Source organism: Ylistrum balloti, unplaced genomic scaffold, assembly GCF_031769215.1.
Source record: "Ylistrum balloti isolate Yb309-2 unplaced genomic scaffold, AGI_CSIRO_Ybal_v1 Utg370542, whole genome shotgun sequence".
Classification (NCBI taxonomy): domain Eukaryota; kingdom Metazoa; phylum Mollusca; class Bivalvia; order Pectinida; family Pectinidae; genus Ylistrum; species Ylistrum balloti.
This window is the reverse complement of record NW_026782344.1, coordinates 506,196-522,820: the sequence shown is the minus strand read 5'-3', so window position 1 is coordinate 522,820 and position 16,625 is coordinate 506,196. Positions and strand designations below refer to the sequence as shown.

Below are 16,625 nucleotides of genomic sequence, written 5' to 3'. Positions count from 1 at the left end.
ACCCTAACGTTTCTGGACCTGTGTTTCTTACCCTAACATTTGTGGCCCTCATGTTTCCTGCCCCTGTGTTGCTGTTTATGATTGGCGTGAACATCCAGTATATATTTATGTACTTCTTCACACTTTACCACGTTGTTCAAGGTGCCAGTTACACTGCTGCTTCACTGAGGCAGTGCCAGGTTATCAGATACTTTTTGTTACAGATAAACCTAAGGCACATTAAAATCAATATCTAAACTACTTTTACACAGATAAAATGTCCCATTAGGTATATGTATTGGTGCATTTTTTGTCCTTCAATTCTTTTGAAATATCTACTCAATTAACAGGAAATGTGTTTGATGACATGATAAGTGTATCTGGTTGCGCCTCCATGAAGTCTATTGTGTGATACAAGTGCTTACTGACATCGTTTACAGTAGATAGTCAGGCATATCTGTACACAAATTATAGGCAACTATTACAAACAATCTGGCTTGAATAACAAGTGCTAATTTCTCATTTTAGATAAAACGTATCACTGCAGATCATCTTGCTGTGAATCCTACAAGGTTATGATGCATTCTCAACACCACATGCTACAGAGGAGTGCCACGAACACACACCTCCAGCTCAGAACTTGTGAGGGAGAGAATTGGAGGATATGAGATGTGACAGGTAGCATGAAAAGAGGAAACAAATGATGTTAAGGTACAGAAACAAATCATACCCAATATATCCACCCTTCGATTCCATTGCACCTTTGATATCGTCGTAAGAGTTCCCTCATCTCTGTCTATCACACTTCAGATTCCCCATACTACTGTTTAACAAGTTAGATCCAGAGTTGAAAATTCACAGGATTCCTCTTGACCTTGAGGTGACCTGTTTTCTGTACCACAGTAGAATAATTTAGTAATTTTTAATTGAAAGTTACAGTTTCATATTTGAAATGTGTAGATCGGTTTGATAATTCAAGAGGTTCAGTTGAAAGTTGAATATAAACTATGTAGTGTGTCGGTGAAAAAGAACAGGTGTAAGTGTAATTCTTGGCAGAAATCAATGAGATTTTTATTGCAGTGTAGACCGGCTACTTATCCTAAAACTTCTGTAAAGAATTGTTCTTCTAAACTATTACATTAGCTGATCTCCCCTAGTTTGAGACTTAAGAATCAGACATATCTCTGAGACCAAAATTATAAAGTTTAATTTCATTCTGATTTTTATATTCTAGAGACTGGTACCAGTTGTAGTGATTTTAATCTTTGTCACGATTTTTCTGTAAGTTAGACGACTACAACATTTACACACACAGAGGTACTAACAGGGTCACTCCTTGTACAATCTGACATTAGTACGAACTGATTTGGTTTTAAGAAGCTGCAGCTTAGGTGTATCAACAACCACAATCTGTTTTTATGAATAGACCTCCAAGAGCCTGAAAAACTCTTTACCATTCTTTGTATTGCTCAACACATATAAACAACAGGAGCAGAGCATATTACACACACTGGCGATCATTAGGTACACCAACCTGCTGTGTACTCAAAAGTCATCTGGATCTACTTAAAGTTGGACAAAGGAACTTGAGAAACATCAAGCTGCTTTGGAGAAGATTTCTTTTGGAAAATTTCCTTTGGTACTTCATGCATGGTAGCTAGAAATACTACAGTGTTATAAGGCATAGGTGCACCCTAATAGGTTAGATGGATGTTATCCAACCATACAGGGCCATGATGCTGGATAAAGGGGGAATAATAATGTTACCATAAAGATGTTTTATAAAGCAGGTCAAACACCTGGGTCCATTTCTGTCAATGAACTCAAAAGCCCCGGTGAAATATAAAGTTCTATTTACAACAGAAAACACCATAATGTAAGAGGACATTGTTATATTTAGTCTGTAAATACAGTACACATACTTTGTAAGTTGATTGAACTGAGCTCATAATAAGTAGCTTATTAAATTTATTGATTTATTTATCTCCCAGTACCATGACACTGAGCGCTGATTTTAACAACTGTGTTAAATTATAAAATTGTCTATATCTAAAGTAACACCAAATACATAAGACTGTATATAAATACAGGAACCAACTTCTCCTATACAGATTAAACATGATTTTCTGTTTGGTGTTCTATATATCATATTTGTAGACTTTGTCTGAGGGACATACACTTTTTCCCAGGAACACACAGGTGTTTATATATCATACCTGTACTTTTGTGCCAGTTACATACAGGTGTCGTAATATACCATACCTGTTCTCTTTTTCCCCAGAGACATACAGGTGTCTTAATATACCATACCTGTTCTCTTTTTCCCCAGGGACATACAGGTGTCTTAATATACCATACCTATTCTCTTTTTTCCCTAGGGACACACAAGTGTCTTAATATAAATATGCATACCTGTTTTCTTATTTTTTTTAACCCAAGAACATACCCAGGGATATATATTTGTTTATTCACTATACCTGTACATGTTGTCCTGGGAACATAGAGGTGTCTATACACCATACCAACACACTTTGTCTTGGCAACATACAGATGTCTTTACAACATATCCGTACAATTTGTCCCAGGGTGTGTACACATCATACCTGTACAATTTGTCCAAGGGTGTGTACACATCAAACTTGTACAATTTGTCCCAGGGTGTGTACACATCATACTTGTACAATTAGTCCCAGGGTGTGTACACATCATACCTGTACAATTTGTCTGAGGGTCTGTACACATCATACTTGTGCAATTAGTCCCAGGGTGTGTACACATCATACTTGTACAATTTGTCCCAGGGTGTGTACACATCATACCTGTACAATTTGTCCGAGGGTCTGTACACATCATACATGTACAATTTGTCCCAGGGTGTGTACACATCATACCTGTACAATTTGTCTGAGGGTCTGTACACATCATACTTGTACAATTTGTCCCAGGGTGTGTACACATCATACCTGTACAATTTGTCCAAGGGTGTGTACACATCATACCTGCACAATTTGTCCCAGGGTGTGTACACATCATACCTGCTTGAGAATTTAAGGTGTACGTACATTACTACAGCATCCTTGCTTTCTGGAAATTGGCCAACTTCTGCACAGCATTAAATCCTTTGTACAAACAGCATTTGACACAAGTCATCTCAGTTTGGTTGGTAAAAAGTTGTCATCTCTCAGGAAAAGTATGAGAATAAAAAGAAATGTAGAAAAAAGGAGAATGGTAAAGGTGTAATCATAGACAGGAGGATGAATGCATTTAGGCTAGCACTGACTGTGTTATAGATCTAGTGGTCTGGCTGCAAGGCACCACTCTATTGTGTGTAGCTCTGTTCGTTTGTTTGACTATTTCAGTTTTTAACTTCTATGGATCAAGTAACCTGAAAACCAATGCTGGTGTGCATCCTTCATTGTTTTCCAACAATAACAAGATATTGTGCTTTACAAAGATGATTGATACAACAGCACTATGAAATTGACGCCTTCTTTTATGTTTCGTCAGAAGTATTTGAAGATGTCTAATTTGAATTATCATTAGAAATGAAGATACTTTCATAGCCCTTTTTGTCTTAAAAACCAAATTCTTCCTTTCAAATGACTAAAGGTCATGTGAATTTAGCAATCTCATTGGTGTACAAAGCTGCCTTGAAGCTGATAAGGCAAAGTACATTTTAAAGTCATTATCTGTTTTAATATCCCCTAATTGTTTTTGGTAAAGATCAAATCTATTTAACTAGTCTTTCTGTAAATATTTGAAGTTTAAATGATTTTTCCAAACTTCATTACCTTGAAGGTCAGCAGGAATTTTATAGCCCAGGCTGCATGTAGGGTCTAAATGAACCATTTTTGTAGCTGTCTACAAGGTTTTATGGAGTTCATTTCAAATATCTTACTTGATTAAGGTCCTAATCTACTTTAAATCACATTCTGTATAGGCTGCCCTTGGGGTGAAACAGCCTAGTCATTATGAGAATAACAAATTTCATTACAATCATGTCTGTTTTGAGGTTGAAATATATTCAGTCTATTTCAATCCTCACTGTCTTTAAGACTGAGTTCTTTATTTGTAATTCTAGTTGTGTTGAAGACGAAATACTTACCAAGTGAAAGCTGTGTTGAATATTAATTATGTTACTGTTACTGTTAAATGTCACTGACTGCCTGTAGAAAAATAGGCAATATATCTACATGTAATACATAAGCACTGAGTAGATAATTACATCTGTATTTCCACTTCACTGTTAATTTTCCTTAGACAATATATATAATTGTATTGCTTTGTATATGTTTCCTGGAAACTGTAAGTAACTTCATACCAGTTCACACCATAAATAAAATATGATTGTGTTGCTTTGGTCAAGCTAGCCTCTACTAGCCAGTGGTCAAGCTAGCCTCTGCTGGCCATTGTCAAGTGGGTGTTTTACTGGATTATGGAAGTGGGCTGATGAGGCTGTGATCTTATCAATGTTTGCTCAGGTCAGATTTCCTGATTATTTCTTGATATATAAACACATAGTGGACACAATGGTCTGGTGGACTGGACACAAATGTCTGGTGTATTCAAGGTTTGACCAGTTATCTTTCGGCCAGAGTATCGCTCCATAGGACTCCAGTGTATCATGATAAACAGCATAACCATCTCCTATGAAACACCACTACAGATACCATCGGCCACAAAGCTATACTTGCATCACCAAACCATTAGGAAATCAATAAAGCTGCCCTTGGTTGATTTACAAAGCATCAGTAAAGACCCACCAGTAAGACCCACAGTCCCTCGACTCACTGATACCACCTGCGCCTAAAATCACCTAGATCATTATCTCCGCTGGTACTGTTTTGTGAATTAAAAGTTCACTAGGTTGAAAAATTGTCACCTGAAAAACAAAAGCATTTTAGTTTGTTTTAATATGTTAAGTGTGTTTTTTCAGTGTGATTACTCTCAGTGGGATTGGTTTCAGTTGTTTTTACAAAACAGGTAAAGAGATAGGATATGTCATGACAAGCTAGCTGTAATCAGGCACTTTTCATGTCCAATAGAATACTAAAGTTTGTATCCTGTTTAGCCTTCCAGGCGAATACCATTATAAACCGCTAAAGCATTCGTTTGGTATTGACTCACATGCGATGAATGCATGCATCTCGAGCCTCTCCTGGTAAAGCTGCATGTGTACAGCGCAGTACAAATGTTACAGTAGTATTTACAATTATAGCACTGTTTGTTACCACGGTTCTTGTATGATAGATATTCTTGCATGACATTTGACATAAAATAGCAAATTGAGTTTATAAACAGCAGTCTTTTGTGTATTTGTTATACAATGGCTAAAAATTTGCTTAACATACTTGAGTGTCTAAACTGGAAGATTCAATATTATTCTTCAAAACTGTGGAGAGAACTCATCCATCTTTGGAGACTAACACTCTCATCCACCTTTAGGGGTAAATCTCTTATCCATCTTTGGAGACTAAAACTCTCATCCATGTTGGAAGAATAAAACTCTCATCCATCTTGGGAGACTAAAACTCTCTTCCATCTTTGGAGACTAAAACTGTTGTCCATCTTGGGAGACTAAAACTCTCATCTATCTTGGGAGACTAAAACTCTCTTCCATCTTGGGAGACTAAAACTCTCATCCATCTTGGGAGACTAAAACTCTCTTCCATCTTTGGAGACTAAAACTGTTGTCCATCTTGGGAGACTAATTACTCTCTTCCATCTTTAGGGATAAATCCCTGATCCATCTTGGGAGACTAATTACTCTCTTCCATCTTGGGAGACTAAAACTGTTGTCCATCTTGGGAGACTAATTACTCTCTTCCATCTTTAGGGGTAAATCCCTGATCCATCTTGGGAGACCAATTACTCTCTTCCATATGTGGAGACTAAAATTCTCATCCATCTTGGGAGGCTAAAACTCTCATCCCTCTTGGGAGGCTAAAACTCTCATTCCTCTTGGGAGGCTAAAACTCTCATCCCTCTTAATAAAACTCTCATCCTAAATCTTAGGAGATTAAAAATGCATTCTTTTTAGAAGACTGACATCAATACTCTCATCTGGGAATCTTACATTCATCCTTATGGAGACCCATTTACTCTCATTCTGTTACTCTTCTCATGAACAGCTATTTACTCTCATTCTTATCAATATCTTGAGGAAAACTCATACTTTTAATTCTCGTCTCTCTTAGGAAGACGTTCTCATCTAATAGAGACACTCATTAATTCTCATCTCGTAAGGGAAACAAGTTCATCTCTCATGAAAAGTTTGACTTTTAATTTCCTGGAAGATTTTCTACCTTTCATGAGATTAAATAACTCTCACCTTTCTAGAGACTTAATAACTGTCATGAGATTCAATAACTCTCACCTTTTTAGAGAATTATAATCTTTTTCGTGAGTTTCAGTAACTCTCACCTTTCTAGAGACTTAATAACTTTCATGAGATTAAATAACTCTCACCTTTCTAGAGACTTAATAACTTTCATGAGATTAAATAACTCTCACCTTTTTAGAGAATTATTAATTTTCATGAGATTCAAGAACTCTCACCTTACTAGATAGTTATTATCTTTATGAGGCTCATAAATGCTCATATTTAGGGAGACTCTTGAAGGTTGCATTAATTTCCTTTGTTTTATTTTGAGGTATTCACCAATGCTTGCAAATTTAGAAAGATTCAAACTCATTGCCTTCTATCGAAAATCTTTATTATTGTATGTCTAAGTTTTTAATTTTTTTTGGGGGCTGATAATGGGTCCCATCCAAACTGAAATTATTTCATGATAAAGGCATATTTTCCTTACTTCAGAAAATTTTCTTCCTAATTCACCAATTTTCGTCATAAATGCTGCAAAAAAAAAATCATCCCAAACTAGTGCAAAAACGTCCTGTATTTCGTTTGTATTGTTATCTTGTACTGTAAACAGGGAGGGTATATATCTATTCAGACAAACAAGGATAATTAAGATATTCATAAGCAATAATAGTTCTTTTGTACAGAGAACAAACAGAACGAGATCCTGGCCAACAGTAAAGAAGAAGTTATTGTGTTAATGTTGAATGATTGCTGTGTGTACCATACACCTTGAAACACCTGATGCTGAATAGTTACCTCTAAAGCCATTTTTCATTTCATACCATCAGCTGTATATAGGATAAATGGAACAGTTGTATTGAGTCCAATTATACACATCAGAAGTATACACTTACAGAAGAAATCTCAATGATGATCATTACCTGTAACAGCATCAAGGTCTTCTCCTCAAAGCGAACCCTTTTTCTACCCTTTGAGAATAAATCAGCAATGGACATAAAATAAATATTTTGTAGTATTAGTTTAGCGTGAAATATTTCCGGCACAATTGGTACAAAGAGCCAGAGGCATGTGATTGTAATGACCCAATAAGTTAGGACAAATGTTAGGTACGCATTAAGTGGTGATGTGTGTACTGAAGCTCCTATAGTAGCAGACTCCTGGTGCCTGAAGCAAGGCAACACGTGCACAGGTATACAAACAGAACAGGTAGAATGTACAGGTATGATACAGGTAGGAGGCCTTTTCCGACTCACAGGTAGACTGGCAATGAAAACCGTGTGTGTGAGGTTATTATTGTTCAGATAATGACTGAGGCCAGAAAAACATTAATAACCTTTTGTTTGGTTAATATCTCTTCATCAATATTTTTGGTAGTTAATGAAGTATGGTTCACCAGTTGTTATCAGAAGGTTATATATTCAGTCATCAGGCTATTTGTCTTAAAATCAAACATTTACAGAGGTAATTAGCTTCATTCAGCGTTCGTCCTCACCGACAACTGTTTGTTGTAGTAATCAGTTTCACTACCAAATATGGTGTTATCACTCTCGTCTAATACTGTGAAATATTAGGTACATATTTGTATTGTGAAATCTCATCAAGCTCCAAATTAAACAAGTAAAATCTAGCCACTTTGTTATAATTATTTGGTACTCTTTCATCCGAAGTCTGAATTTTTATAGATTATTTTAGATGCTAATTAATTAATCAATGCATGCTGATGTTGTAATTACAAATGTAATCAAACTTAATTACAATATATACATCAAAATTTACATATCGATCTCTGAGATTAATACATTCCAATATATCAATTCAAAGAGGTACCAAAATGATTGATGTAACTCCACCCCTCCCCCTTCCTCCCCCCAACCCCCAACAATTTTTTCCCTTTTTCCTTTCTCAAAATATTGATGGTTTTGTTCATGATTGATTTTAACTAATGATGCATGATGACAAGGCGAATATTGGGTTAAAAATAAATGTAGCACTCACGATATCAACATTTTTAAAATTATTATTTGCAAATATTAAATTCTGTGTGTGTTTTCTGTAGGAAATATCTGGGATACCCCACTAATTCAACATTGTCAAAATCTTTTATTGGATTTAAATGATGTACAAAACATTAGAGTAAGACGCTATAAGTGAAAGGCACATTTATAGAGAGGAAGCTAATTGTATTTGGTATCAGGGGGATGATGGTAATTACCAACAGCTCTACTTGTAGCACACAAATATATGTAAAGAATAATAATTGGATGATGTGTCTTGTCTAACTTTAAGGGCTTTGATATATTGATTTTGCCTGCTAAAGGATTTTGTAAAAATCCCTGGACATTTTAGGTTGAAATAGTTTTTGTCCTGAATTGGTTGCTAGGCATTTTCTTTCAATATGAAACTAAACTTGGAAGGTGAAGTTACGTCATGATATATAGATATTGTTGTGTCATTCTTTCAGGCTTGTAACTACTCTAATGAATTATGAATCTGTCACAAGCATTTACTTAAAGGAATTACATTACTGTAGCTAATGTGCTGTCTAAGTTATTTTAAGGAAAATGCTGCAGAGAGTATTAGATTATAAATTGTGTGCACAAGAAGTGGTTACAAATCCATCGAATTGAATGAGGCAGTGGTTGTATGTATAGGGTGGAGTAAGTCACTTCAAGAGTAAACAAAATAAGTGGTAATGTGTCAGTAGTTGTACTTAGTGACTTAGTGGTTGTATTGAGTTAGCGATTCACAGAGTGAGTGTGTGAGTGAGTCAATAGATATAAGGGATATATGGGTAAAAGGAAATGGTTGTGTGAATTGAGTGAAGCAGTGGTTATATGGGTACAGTGAGTTGTGTGGTTGTATGGACAGTAAGTCAGTGATTCGGTGAGTGAGTCAATGAGTCAATGGTTGCAAAAGTGGAGTGAGTCAATGGTTGTACAAGTGGAGTGAGTGATAGTGGTTGTACAGTAGAAGTGAGTCAGTGGTTGCATTAAGGTAGAATGAGCCAGTGGTTACTCAAGTTGATTGAGTTAGTGGCTACTCAGCTGGATTGAATTGGTGGTTGTAGAAGTGGTCAGTGAGTCAGTAGTTACTCAAGTTGACTGAGTCAATGGTTACTCAGGTTGATTGAGTCGGTGGTTGTGCAAGTGGTATGTGACTCACTAGTTACTCAGGATGATTGAGTCAGTGGTTGTACAAGTGGTATGTGAGTCACTAGTTACTCAGGTTGATTGAGTCAGTGGTTGTACAAGTGGTATGTGAGTCAGTAGTTACTCAAGTTGATTAAGTCAGTTGTTGTACTGGTTAAGTGAGTCAATAATTAAGGTTAAGTGATTCAGAGGTTGTACAAGTGGTCCAGTAGTTACTCAGGTTGATTGAGTCAGTGGTTGTACAAGAAGTCAGTGAGTTAGTAATTGTCCGTCAATTAGTAAGTCAGTTGTTGTACTGGTTAAGTGAGTCAATGGTTATGGTGGAGTAATTCAGACGTTGTACAAGTGGTCAATGAGTCTGTTGTTGTACATCATTACTGATAGACTGATGAGTTAGTGGTTGTTTTTACAGACTGAGTAAGTAGTTTTAGATATTTGTAGAAGTCATATTGTTGTGTCTGGGTTTAGTACCCCTACTGTTACATTCAGCACATTCCCATCGTTTCTTGGCTCCTTGTCACAAATTACCAGACCATTGTTACATAACAGTTGTTCAGTGGTAACATGTATACACTCTTCAGTACATTGCTGTCTGTTTCCAATCTGAAAGGCCATTCCCATTGGGTACTGTCTTGTATAATACAGATTTCTAGGGAGAGTACCTTGGAGAGCCTTCATTAATGAAGTGGTTCATTTTTCCTTGGGGGCAATTCGTTCAAAGATGTATTTAAGATAAGGCAATTTTCTGTGTTTGATGACCAGCACATTTTTTTCAATGGCCATTTCACTTTAACATTGAAATTAACATAGTTTAATGAATTCTGTAATTTTGTGATCAACTATTCTCATTGTATATGATGAATCCTATGTCTGTGAAAATAGAATCTTTTTGAAAAAAATAACTTTACTACAGTAGTTTACCTCAAAAACATGAAATAGGATTAACTGTCAAATAATTTACTTTCATTGGGTTCAAATTCCATATTTAGAAAAAAAATTATCACTTTCACTCATTGATAAGCGGTAACTCATGTCAGTTTTTAACTGTAAAGATCAGTTCGTGGCTATATGTTTTTGTGGATTAAAAGTATCGATGAAAACAGCAAAATAAAACACCATGAAAATTGAAGATTTTACGGTTGCTTTTGTTTCTTGATTTACAAATGATCTGGTATAACATTTTCTAGGTCCAATGAAATGGAGTACACGAGAGAGAGTTACATGTATATCAGCCATGTATGTCAGCCATAACAACTCAAGACTTTAAGATAAGTGAAAAGTTTGGTTTTTATTGATCTGAATACTTTAGAATGGAATTACAACTTCCTTATAACTTTAATTTATTTCTAAACAATTTTAAAAATTTCTTTAATATGAAAAGAAATATCCAAAGCGCTTTCTGTTATTCTTTTAAGTTGTTTTTGCAAAATGACAAACATTTCCACCATATATATTCTACAAAATGAAATTCTGACCCAAAAAAGTTGAGAAATTGAGGTGGAGGTTGGAGGGAAAAAAAAGTTAAGGGTGGAGGTTGGGGGCGGGGTGGGGGGTAAGGTAGGGGTAGTCGGGCTTAAGAAACAGAGCAAAGGAAAGGTATTTGTTTCTAGGATGAAGGCGGGCTTATTATAAGTCATGTGCTTATTGCTGGATAGACAGATATGCAGAATTCCAACTTCACAAAATGTATGCACCTCCAGGCCAGTAATAGGAACATTCTTGTCAATGAAATCGCAATAAGCAGGAGTCATGTTATCACTGAGTCAGTAAAATGATATCAGTAGATGCAGGTTGATATTGTTCATCATATATATGATAATCACATAACCTAAGTGTTTGTAGGTATATAAAAGTAGATCTGATTCATCCTCGTCTGCCTCTCTCTTGTCTGATATACATATGTGATGGCATGCTGATAGTCAAACAACAAGTTGAATTTTTTCCAAATTTTAGGTTAAGGCTATCAGATGACCACACCTCTAAGGCCCTGCTGGGTCAGGAATCTAGCCCATAAAGCACAGGAAGTCCCTGCAGAGATAGAAAGTCACTCGCAAATCTTTCAGGATTCAAGATAGAAAAAAATTAAATCTTTTCATTTGCACTCTTTAGCGATAAAAAAAAATCCTTGCTGAAAATAAGTGAAATTTGAAAAACCCCAAACAGTAAACATTAGATGTTGAGGGAGAGATTGTTTGACATGGGAAGAACTGACAGACGCAGTGGCAGATTAGTTTCTAAATGAAGTACATGTACATCAATTATGCACCCACCTTCTCAACCCAATTTTGCATGTGAGCTACTAGCTCATCTGGGTCATATCTTAGAATAATTCCTCCAGGCATAAAGAGTTAACAACAGGAATAATTCCTTTGATTTTTACCCTCTTCCTTAAAAAACAAGCCATCTTGAGCTTAATTACCTTTGGCAAAGCGTTCTTTCCTTATACACCTTCATGGCTTTATGGTTGACTTCAATTTAAAAACTTATAGTGAGAAAACTGGTAGATTATAATTTAAAACTATAGATCAGTATTTATAGAGAACAATGAGTTCTATCATATTTGATTAGTTCACTGGTAATTATACTGGCTGGTAATCATGGGAAATCAATATCTGTCACACATGAATTTAATAAAAAAGTGAAAAATTGATGAAATTTAATGAATCGACAACCTGATCGATGCATGTTCAGAAACAAGATTTAAAGCTCAAATAGCAAAGGTTACATTCTGTAATTATCATAATGCATATTGCATTTCATTGTGTATTTGTGCAATACATAACTTGATGAAGATTTCCATGTTCTGTGTGACTGTCTTCTTTTGTGAATGCTGTAGGTGTTGTATTTTGCTTATTCTGGAGACGGGTTTTGAAAAAGGCAAGTTGGACTGACAAACTTTATCTCCAGGCAGATGTAAATTAAAAGAATTTTGTAGCAACTTCTGAAGCCTGCATGGTTTTGAATTCATCATTTTCACTATAATTTTCAACCTTTCAGAAAATTACAAAAGACACACAAGTGAATATCACCTTTCAATAAATAATCAGAAATAGATACAGATAATAAAATGTGCAATTAATAAATAAAATTGCTGCATATGGCTCTTTCATCCTTCTATGACTCGTCAGTGATGCTGAGGGCCTGATTCAAAGTGATCAAAAGAACTTGGAGATAAAGAAAAAAACTTCTCTATCTTTATCTACTTTGAAGAATGTTTCATATCTATTTCATCAATATCAGATTCTTTCAATTTACTTTAAATGCTTGAAGTTCAAAAAACCTGATGATCACAATATTTTGCTTTTAACTGAATCTAAATTGAGCGTTCTGAAATTTTCCCAAAATGTATCCTGTTTAAGAAAATTAAAGGCAGGCAATCATGAGAAACAATGACATGGTATCGTCACAAAAATGATATGATGAAGCTTTTGTTCTCAATAGTTTGTTTTTGATCAGTGATATAGCTATCACATTTAAAATATTTCTGTCCAATCCAATATCAGAAACATTTTCAAATCTCATAATCACTGAAGCATGAAATTTGATTCAAAATCAATTTTCTTTTCAATAATTTTGATTTTCTCATTAAGGAATTGGTTGCATTGTGTAATTCTTAATGAAGAAATATAAGCACCTATTTAAGTGTTCTAATATGATAACCATCGGTGTGTGAACTCACTTCTTCAAAATGAAGTCTATAACAATACAAATTAAATCGTTTTTTTTTTTCATTTAAAAAAAAAAATACAGGTATTATCTTATACCGTGCGTTTTATTGGTTTGTTATACAAATCTATTATGAACCTGTGCTTACGGCAAGATGCATTTAAAAGGATATTTTCATTACAAATTTGATGTTTATAATAACCAATTTTTAAACAGAAATTAGGTCTTTGTGTATAAATTATTTTGAAGTAATTATGCAATATTGTCTTTTTTAGGTGAAACATTGATTATTTGATTAATAATTATAGCGTGTGATTGATCCAAGTTATTATCTCATATTGTTCACACACACCATCAATCTTGTTCCTGTGTAATGAAATTGATCGGGAGTTTTCATCTTCGCATTTGGTTGGAACAGTACATTAGCAAGGTTTGGTAATTCCTAAACATTTTGCCTGCTACAGTGGTAAACACTGAGCTGCTGTGACAGATTAGACAAATTGATGAGTGTATAAACACAGAGTAAACTATGCAGGCTCTTTTGGTCAAATACGCGAGGGATTCTTTTATTTGATTTATTTGAATGGAGTTAAATTTGATTGGTTAAACCTGTCTCTCAATCTGACAGACCCAATCTGCAAAGAATGCATTACGGGTCGATTATCAAGACCAGGTGCCTGTTTTAATTGCACTGTAGGATGTGTTTGATACGGGTGAAAATGTTTTTTGTACTAATAGCACAGGACAGAATTAAAGCATTCAGCAATGCAACATTGTCTAAACATTCTATGATGCTGTCTTTACGTGGAGCCTATAGGATGATAGATGTTTAGATTTGATAGTTTTTGTTTTTTGTGAGAATATAGATAAGTGGTTACTTACCATTATTGTTTAACGAATAAATCCATCACATTTGGTGCTAAAAAAATCTAATCCAAACAGTTACGCATTGCACTGTAGTAGGATACCTCCCATACTCAACACAGGGATGAGGGTGGGCTGGTGTGAGACAGCCCTTGTGAACCACTAACACACTCTACACTGGGGGATAACACTACTGTGATGGAGCCTCTCTAATACTACCACCTGATTGATCCAATAGGAAGACTTCTCTTACAGCCAGTGATACGGAGGCTGGAAAGGCTGCTGGTGGACCTGTTACACCAGGGATGAGGAGGGAACTATCTACCAGCAGCTGGGCCAGTTACCCAGGCTCTTGTACCACTGTCATATCAGTAGCTGATTCCTGTCTTATCAACAAGAGGATTATCAGGGTGATTTACATTGATTATATTGCTTATCAACTCCAGCACCCCAGGTCAATTAATCACCTTGTCAAACGTTTAGTATTAAATTGAGAGTGGCGTGGTAGTGTTACTCAATTATGCTCATGCTTTTTATTTATATAATTTGATTTGGTCTCCGTCAATTTCTATCTACAAAGTACTACAACATGGTAACAGCTAATTCTGTCTGAGCCTACAATATCGTATTACAGTGTTATAATTAACTACATGTACATGCTATTTTTATGGAACACTGGGGATTTATTTTATTACTTCCAGGAAACAATTTCCTTTTTAAATTGAATTTGATGACTTGTAATTTTTTGTATGAAATATCTTTATCACATTTTATGATAGAAGATTAGTAAAAAATATTATGGGTTTTGCAGTGTTTCGCTATTCAGCATAATTCACAAGGCCTTGAAAAGACTTCGTCTTGGAACAGGTAAAGTCCATATACAAAGCCTGATATCCTCAATTCCGTATTCTAGGATGGTTGTCTACATTTACAAGGATCTGTCTCCTCGTCTTTCTATTCTTATATTGTTAGGCTGATTACCTACATAACAAGTCCTGTCTCCTCATTTCTTTATGGTAGGATGGTTGTTTACATATTCTAGGATGATTGCCTACATTTACAAGGTCCAGTCTCCTGATCTATATGTTCTAGGATGACTACCTACATTTACAAGGTCCAGTCTCCTGATCTGTATGTTTGTACATGGTTGCCCACATTTATAAGGAGATGTGTACCTATATTTACCAAGCCCAGCTTCGTAGACTTCTATATAATCTAGGATAATTGCCTACATTTACAAGGTCCAGTTTCCTCATCTCTATGTTATAGGATAATTGCCTACATTTACAATGTCCAGTTTCCTCATCTCTATGTTATAGGATAATTGCCTACATTTACAAGGTCCAGTTTCCTCATCTCTATGTTATAGGATAATTGCCTACATTTACAATGTCCAGTTTCCTCATCTCTATGTTATAGGATAATTGCCTACATTTACAATGTCCAGTTTCCTCATCTCTATGTTATAGGATAATTGCCTACATTTACAATGTCCAGTTTCCTCATCTCTATGTTATAGGATAATTGCCTATATTTACAATGTCCAGTTTCCTCATCTCTATGTTATAGGATAATTGCCTACATTTACAAGGTCCAGTTTCCTCATCTCTATGTTATAGGATAATTGCCTACATTTACAAGGTCCAGTTTCCTCATCTCTATGTTATAGGATAATTGCCTACATTTACAATGTCCAGTTTCCTCATCTCTATGTTATAGGATAATTGCCTACATTTACAATGTCTAGTTTCCTCATCTCTATGTTATAGGATAATTGCCTATATTTACAAGGTCCAGTCTCCTCATCTCTATGTTATAGGATGATGGGCTATATTTACAAGGTCCAATCTACTGATCTCTATGTTAAAGGATAATTGCCTAAAATTATGATTCGTAACCTCATCCTCTCTGTGTTTTAGGATAATTACCTATATTTACAAGGAGATGGGTTCCTTCATTTACAAGGTCGTCTCCTCATTTCTAAATTGGTTCCCTACATTTACAAGGCAAAGCCTCCTCTCTATATCCTAGGATGATTGCCTGCATTTACAAGGTCCTGTCTCCTGATTTCCATATTCTGTGGTTATTGCCTACGTTTACAAGATACTGACCTCTCATCTCATTGGTTTCAAACATCAACATGGCCCAGCCTCTTTCCCTCTATGTTCATGGCTGATTGTCTTCTGTCTCCTCATTTCTATATTCTAGGATGGATGCCTACATTTACAATGTCCAATAGCAACATTCTTGGACCGCCAAACTATGGTGTTTACATGTTGGAGTTGATTTGATATTCAAGGGCCTGTACCCATTATCACGATATTTGTGCAAGAAGTTGTCAACTGATGGACAAATTCGTAAATCAGGGATTAAAAAAATGCAGGTTGATAAAATTTAAGGAGAAATTTTATGGCTGTCATAGTCATCTCATTGACAAAATGTTCTATTTCTTTGTGATATGAAGCTAGATGTGTTTGATTATTGTTAGTTTGCCTGTTGATTCCATTGTTAAATACCTTGTTCTCTTTTGTGAACATCACATTACTTACTTGGATTGACCACGCTTTACATTGTAGATGTTGATGATGAAGCAGAGGATGCTTATTCTTTCGAAACACCTGGTCTTATATTCCTCATACTTT

The 16,625-nt window shown here is 35.4% G+C and overlaps 1 protein-coding gene and 1 long non-coding RNA gene across 3 annotated transcripts in view; one reads left to right on the top strand and one right to left on the bottom strand.

Moving 5' to 3' along the window:
* The window catches only part of LOC132556053 (leucine-rich repeat neuronal protein 1-like), a 27,718-nt gene extending 13,361 nt beyond the window's left edge, over positions 1-14,357 (bottom strand). The window contains exons 1-2 of one of the 2 annotated variants that reach the window (XR_009554460.1): positions 14,002-14,357; positions 10,723-11,481 (exon numbers count right to left, since the gene is read on the bottom strand). The gene's annotated coding sequence lies outside the window, so the exon portion shown is untranslated. Of the gene's footprint in view, positions 1-10,722; positions 11,482-14,001 lie in introns of those variants that run through there. The other variant, XM_060220446.1, reaches the window with a different exon arrangement.
* Positions 14,104-16,625, top strand: part of LOC132556054 (uncharacterized) — a 25,717-nt gene continuing 23,195 nt past the window's right edge. Inside the window, exon 1 of the long non-coding RNA XR_009554461.1 lies at positions 14,104-14,393. This is a non-coding gene — a long non-coding RNA (uncharacterized LOC132556054). The remainder of the gene's footprint in view (positions 14,394-16,625) is intronic.